At 38.8% G+C, this 6952-nt stretch overlaps 1 long non-coding RNA gene across 1 annotated transcript; it reads left to right on the top strand.

Annotated features, from left to right (window-relative positions):
* The first annotated feature begins 1931 nt into the window (after positions 1 to 1931).
* On the top strand, positions 1932 to 4722 carry LOC145953090 (uncharacterized). The gene is made up of 2 exons (XR_014430637.1): positions 1932 to 3204; positions 3322 to 4722. It is a non-coding gene; the product is annotated as an uncharacterized LOC145953090 (long non-coding RNA).
* Positions 4723 to 6952: the final 2230 nt, after the last annotated feature.

Genomic DNA, 6952 nt, shown 5'->3' with positions numbered 1-6952 from the left:
AGGCTTGCCGAAATAATACTCCCCAGAGACATCTCAGCTTGCACTCTTGGGCCGAATTCCCAGTGAAAGCTATCAGAGCAAGATCAGCAAGATTCCCCAATGGAAGCATGATCATCCAAACAAAATATCCGAGTCAAAGGACTTAGACTTCCTCAGTGGAAGATAGCTTTCCAACTCGAGCGACGAGTGAAGCTAAGCCTGAAGAGGCTTTCTAAATAATACTCTGGGATACACAAGATCCTCAATCCCCATTCGCCTACTCAGAGGCACCCCTTTAAAAAAAGAAAATCCGAAAAGATCAATAACCATTCCCCAAGCAGAATTCGGTATTCAGCTAAACACCGAACGTCAAGATAATCCGCCTAACAGAAGAGGCCAATCAAGATCAATACGACAGAATCTCCCAGCGGATAACAGCCTACGCAGAGGCAACAAAACCAGAAAATCAAAAAAGTCACCCGAATAAGGATAACCGGGATACTCCACCAACGTCGAAAGGACGTCAGCCAATCAAAGGCAACGCTCACCTCAGAAAGAGCATCTTTGTGTCTGCATCCCCAAGGAATTAGAATTTCCCCAGTGGGCACCAACTACGCAATGGAAAGTTGGGACACAAGAACCTATGAGTAACTACACATCCCCTAGACGGATCCCTGCGTTATCCAGCCCTCAGCGGCACCAAAATCAAAAACAACCGTCGAAGCAGCATCATGGACTGTGGAGACAAAATCATCACAAATCCCTGGAAAGGGCAAACTCACGCTACCAAGGTGATCAGAAACACTGAGGTATGCACGAGCTTGGAGAGGCGACGACTAATACTCAGCTACCGACGTCGTCAGAAACATGGAGGTATGCAGCTGCCAACGTCGTCAGAAACACGGAGGCATGCAGACCCTGGAGAGGGCAAACTCACGCTACCGAGGTCGTCAGAAACACCGAGGTATGCATGAGCCTAGAGAGGTGACGACTAATACTCAGCTACCGACGTCGTCAGAAACACGGAGGTATGCAGCTGCCAACGTCGTCAGAAACACGGAGGCATGCAGACCCTGGAGAGGGCAAACTCACGCTACCGAGGTCGTCAGAAACACCGAGGTATGCACGAGCCTGGAGAGGCGACGACTAATACTCAGCTACCGACGTCGTTAGAAACACGGAGGTATGCAGCTGCCAACGTCGTCAGAAACACGGAGGCATGCAAACCCTGGAGAGGGCAAACTCACGCTACCGAGGTCGTCAGAAACACCGAGGTATGCACGAGCCTGGAGAGGCGACGACTAATACTCAGCTACCGACGTCGTCAGAAACACGGAGGTATGCAGCTGCCAACATCGTCAGAAACACGGAGGCATGCTCACCCTGGAGAGGGCAAACTCAACCTGGAGAGGCTACTCAACAATTTTCCCACCTGAAGACACTACAAGTCGGAAGGATGGCTTACTCCCCGGAAAATTGGGTCAACTCCTTTACTTGTCAACCGGTACACCAAAAAAAGCCGTTCGACTAAGTAAAGGAGGGGCAGCTGTAGACCCCTAAAATTGTTCGGGTCGGAAATAAGACTCAAAGACTCTCGAAGACCGAAGGAAAGTCAGCCGGAAGGACTCCTAGAAGACCCTAGGATGATTCTTTGTAGGTCTAGAAGTCTTAGAGTAGCTTAGAATAAGGGTGTGTGAGGATTGGAGCTCAATACGCCCTCCTAGAGGTTCAGTACGACCGTACTGAGCCATTTGAACTACAATACGGCCATAATGAAATCAATACGGCCGTACTGAAGTTTTTGAACTTCAGTACGACCGTACTGAATTCAGTACGGCCGTACTGTAGTTCAAAAACTCAGTACGGGCCGTATTGACTCCCTAGGCCGTACTGTGCCTCAATCCTATAAATAGGACGTCATTGGCTCATCCTTCCACACATTTTGGACACTTTTGGAGCATTTCTCCACCCTCTTGCTGAGTATTCTTGGGTTTTTGAGCTATTCTCTGCCCTAGAAATCTCTCCGAGAGCTTATCCGACTAAGTTCTTGAGTTCACGAGCCTTTAGCTTGAGACTCGAACAAGTCGAAGGGAAATCTCTTTGATTTCCATAGTAAAAATTTATTTTTAGGGAAAGGAGCGAGCGAACGTGTAGTGGGAAGGAGCGCCAAAAAGCCTCCTAAACTCCTTTTTGAATATAAAAAAGCCCGCTTCGAAGGTTTCGTTCCAAAGCCTTTCTTTTACCGCTTTCATTTATCGCTTTTTGATTGTTGCATTGCACGTTTAAAGCTTTCATCATGTAGATAGTTTACTTATAATCGTTCTAATAAATAGGGGTAGTTTAGTAATTTTACGCTATTATTTATGAAATAATCCGTCATAGGGAACCCGAAAGGGGCGTTGTGGGGTGCTAACACCTTCCTCACACGTAATCGACTCCCTTACCCGACTCTGGTTGTAATGGCCAAAGTTGATTTGCGAAAATCAATTGCCTTATGTCTTTTTCCAATGTTTTGAGTAAAACATTGGTGGCGACTCCAAGAACCCCTTTTTGTGAAAACCACTAATCCATGGAGGGTCCCGTTTGGGATTAACACGGATTGGTGAGAATCATTTAACAAAATTGTTAGCTCGATGAGGTCTCAGTTTGAGAATAAGTCGTTCTAACAATCCATCATTTTTCAAAACTAAAAAGAGTCCAACCATCGTCGCGAATGCCAATGTCCGTTTCGGCGGGTGGCGACAAGGGTGAGAAGTGGCTAAAGCCTGATCAGGTGCCTTATTCAATCTTCTTCTTCTTCTTATTTTTCCCTTTGAATTTAGATCTAAAATGCAGTAGATTTATACAGATATTTTTTCTGTCGCAGTTTATTTTATTTTTTTAATGTGTTATTTTTTGGGTTCTAGCACCGAAATTGTAAAATTTTATAATTTTATCATACATTATGCTGATTATTTTAGAAAAGAGAGGCATTTCATTTTTTATACACTGACTTTTTATGGTAAAATTACAAATTTTCTAAATTCACTTTCATGATTACTTTGTTTTTTTGATAAATAAAAAACTTACAGATCCTCTGGAAGAGCAATGCTTCATAAAAGAGCCAGAGTAGAATTTCACCCTCTGGGTGTTATCAGTGCCATTGTGTCATGGAACTATCCTTTCCACAATATTTTTAACCCTATGTTGGCAGCAGTTTTATCTGGAAATGGCATTGTGATTAAGGTATAAAATGACATATATCTGCTATCTGCCTATCTAGAATTGTTCATTCCATGAATGCACCACATTTTTTAAAGAATAGACATTGTTGACTGATGCAAAATGGTGTTGTTCGGCTAGGTGAAGTTTCAACTAATGTGGTTGCACCTCATGGCCCGGATACGGATCAAGTGTCTCCCAATAATTCGCTGGAAGGAATGTCTCCTTTGGAGGATGATTTTGTTCATCATGATTTAGCCTTGTTGGCTGAAGCCATTACACCATATTTTCAGCCATTCTTGAGCAAGAATAATAAGAAAAAGACTGGTTCTAGTGTTTAAACCTACAGCTGCCAAGACCAAATCTAAAGCATCTAAATCAAAATAATTGTTGATGATACTTGATTATGTTTATGATGTTTTTAAATAAATTTTTCAGTACTAACGTGTCACTTATTTTCTAGAAGATTTCATATCTAGTTTTTAATATCCAGCTGGTTGCATTTTCATCTTTGAAGCATGCCTCTGAACCAACTTTTATTTTTCAACTGTTTGCTTTTGCTTGGTGGCAGCTTCTGGGTAGTTTGGCTAAAGAAATTACATGTGTCCTAATGACTCAACCAATCCGGTTTATTCTCTTCATATAACTTTCAGTTTTGTTAAAAAATTTTCTGCACCATTTTTATTAATCTTTAATATTAGTATATTGAATTGTTTTAAGCTTATCCAAACTTTTACTGTTGATATTGGCATGAATTTTTTCCAACCCTTTAAAGTAGGATTTTGTGATGTAAATATTATTGTATTAATCAATTCAAAATTTTAAACATTAAATTTTTATTCTGGAACATTCGGGGCTTTGCCTCTAAAAAAGTTGCACTTAAATCCTTTTATTTTAAACATAAACCGGATTTTATTTTTATAGCTGAATTGTTAAATGGGAGAGAATTTCTGTTGAACTAAGCTCCAAAGACCTATAGACATTCTGTCATAAGTTATCTAGGGAGCACGATCTATGCATCTGGCTTCTTCATAGGTAGTTCTAAATGAAACAGGTGATTAATGTATAACAGTGCCAGAATGCTCCATTTAGTTATTCAATTCTTTAATTGTTGTTCTCATACATTGTAGTTCCTTACTTCCTTTAGCATTGTTTGGCAACACTGTTCTAGCTTTCAAGTCTTACAAGGCTTTGACTCATCTTTGTCTTCATTATGTAGGCTCAATTCAACCTGCAATTCTAATGCCAGCTTATATTTTGCTTAATGCTTTAAAGGAGTCTGTGTTAAGGCGTACATCATTGTATACTATTTATCAGGTATGCAACTTAATTGGAACTGGCTACAAGTTTTGTATTCATATGTCACTGGTAATATGTATATTCTATTATTTTTGGAATATTTTTGTATTGATAAGCTAGAAGCAAGGTTTTAAATTGCAGTCCTAATTTTGTGGCTCTTGATAATTGATATTGTGTGGGACATTGTGGATAAAAGCACTCTCAATTGCTGCTTCGTGCAAAAATCTTATGTTTTGACTGAAATTTCAATTGTGGACTGGTTTACTGCTTTTAAAACCTTGGCTAGAAGTTAATGCTTTTATAGTGAAAAAGGATTGTAGGATAAACACAAGGTAGGCTAGAAGTTATACAAACTCTAATGGTTAAAGAGTTGTTGTTCCAAATAGGAGCACTAGAATTGGTAGTCCAAAATTGATAGTTTGAACCTACTATAGTATGAGTTGTGTATATGAATATAAAAAGTGGTGTTTATAGTAACAGAGAGTTAGAGTAACTTATATAAGATTTTTATGTTTGAATATTATATAAATTATTTATATAATATTTATTTTTCTTTTTCATTGTTTAGTTGCAATGTTATATGTGTAAATTTATCTTTAACATATAATTATTAAATTACCATTATTTATCCTATTTTGCTGATCCATTACCGTTTTTCAATAATTATATATTTGCTTCCATTTAGGCATTGATCTCATCATCATTATTATTATATAGTAATAAGATTGACAACAAATAGTGTCTTGAAGCATTTGATTGTTCGTTAACTGTTGTACTGGTGTTTGAGAGTAGAGTTTCAGGAGCTGTTTGCCCTACAACTAAGCATGATTTTTTTTATAAAAAAATCTACATTGGTTCCCTGGAGAACCGATGTAGATTTATGCTTAAATCTACATCGGTTTTTCAGAACCGATGTAAAAAACTATACATTTTCTACATCGGTCTATTCTACATCGGTTTTAGGGTTTAGGGTTTAGGGTTTAGGGTTTAGGGTTTAGGGTTTAGGGTTTAGGGTTTAGGGTTTAGGGTTTAGGGTTTAGGGTTTAGAACCGATGTAGATGGCTTTAGAGAACCGATGTAGAATGTGCATATTGTAGTAGTGCGCACACTACTATCATGGGAATGATCACTCATTTTTGCAAGGAAAAAGGTTTTCACAAGTCTTTAGAAATTTGCAAAGTGAGTGATAAAAATTTTCACAAAGAGTTTTTCTTTTTGGTGTAATACTAAGTACTTAGAGGTCTAAGTATACAAATTTCACTATCAAGGGAGGTGAGCTACAAGGAGCCACTTAATAACCAAGCCTTTTCAAGTGGAAATTACTAAACCCCTTTATACTTTTCTTACAAAACAAAGTTTCACACAAATAAGCAAAGTATTGGTGTGTGTGTGCACGAAACCCCTAGTAGGCAAGGAAGCCTTCTAAAACGAACTTAGAAGCTAAACAAGTAAAAAGGAAAGCAAGTAAAGCATATACTAGTCGTAGGGTCCTAATGTGGAAGTCCAAGTGGCACTTGAAGCTTTTTGGGACACTTCCACAAGCTACAAACGAAGTATGAAAGCTAGTAAATCTAGGCGTGTCCTAGTGGAAGCCCAAATGGCACTTAAAGCCTTTGGGAACCCTTCCACATGTACTAACCGAGTCTAAGAGTCTTTATTTAGAACTATTTAGGAAGTGGTGGGACTTAAACAATGACCCAAACAACCACCCCTAAATGCAGGTTTGTATACAATAGCAAAACTAAACAAAACTAACCCAAGTAGGGTTAAAGAGTTACAAGATAAAGGAAACAATATAAAACAAGTCTTCTTGAAGAGTTTTCCACCAAGGGCAGCTAGGACAGGTTTGGAACAGCCTTGAAGTCAAGGGGAAGCTTCCCAAATTGGTCTCCACCAAGCCTTCACCAAGTTAGCCAAATCCGTCACTAATGGCTTCAAATCCGTCACTAGTTTTGTTTCCAATTCCGTCTCTAATTTGTGACCTAAAATGCAAACAAGTCTTGGCTGCAAAACAACAAACAAATCAGCCTATCCAAAGGTGTTTCACTCAGGTTGGGTGTACCTCAATCTCCTTCAAGTATAAACTCCTTTGAGATTATCCAATATGTCTCAATTAAGCCTTCCTTCCAAGTGTGATGGCTTGAAAAGTATTATGTCTCAACAAGGAATAACAACCAAGCAAGAGAGAATAGAGGCCAATGAATGAAAACTGAAAAAGCAAAATTTAGAAAAGGCTATACTCTAATAGGAATTAGTGTGACAAAACAAAGAGAGCCAAGAAGACACAAAGCAACAAATAAGGGCAAATTTCAAAAACTAGCACACAAAAGATTATACCTAAGAATGGTACTAAAATGGATTACAAAAACCAAAATAAAATTTGTGCAATTGCTTTGAAGGTTTAAAGGTATTTTTCCAACCACTGGACAGCAAGCAAACCTCACAAAAATTCACACAAAAATTCAAGGCCAAG

This window comes from Cajanus cajan, chromosome 11 (genome assembly GCF_000230855.2).
Source record: "Cajanus cajan strain Asha chromosome 11, NIPB_CcT2T_4, whole genome shotgun sequence".
NCBI lineage: Eukaryota > Viridiplantae > Streptophyta > Magnoliopsida > Fabales > Fabaceae > Cajanus > Cajanus cajan.
The sequence above is the reverse complement of the archived record's forward strand: the minus strand, read 5'-3'. Positions and strand labels throughout refer to the sequence as shown.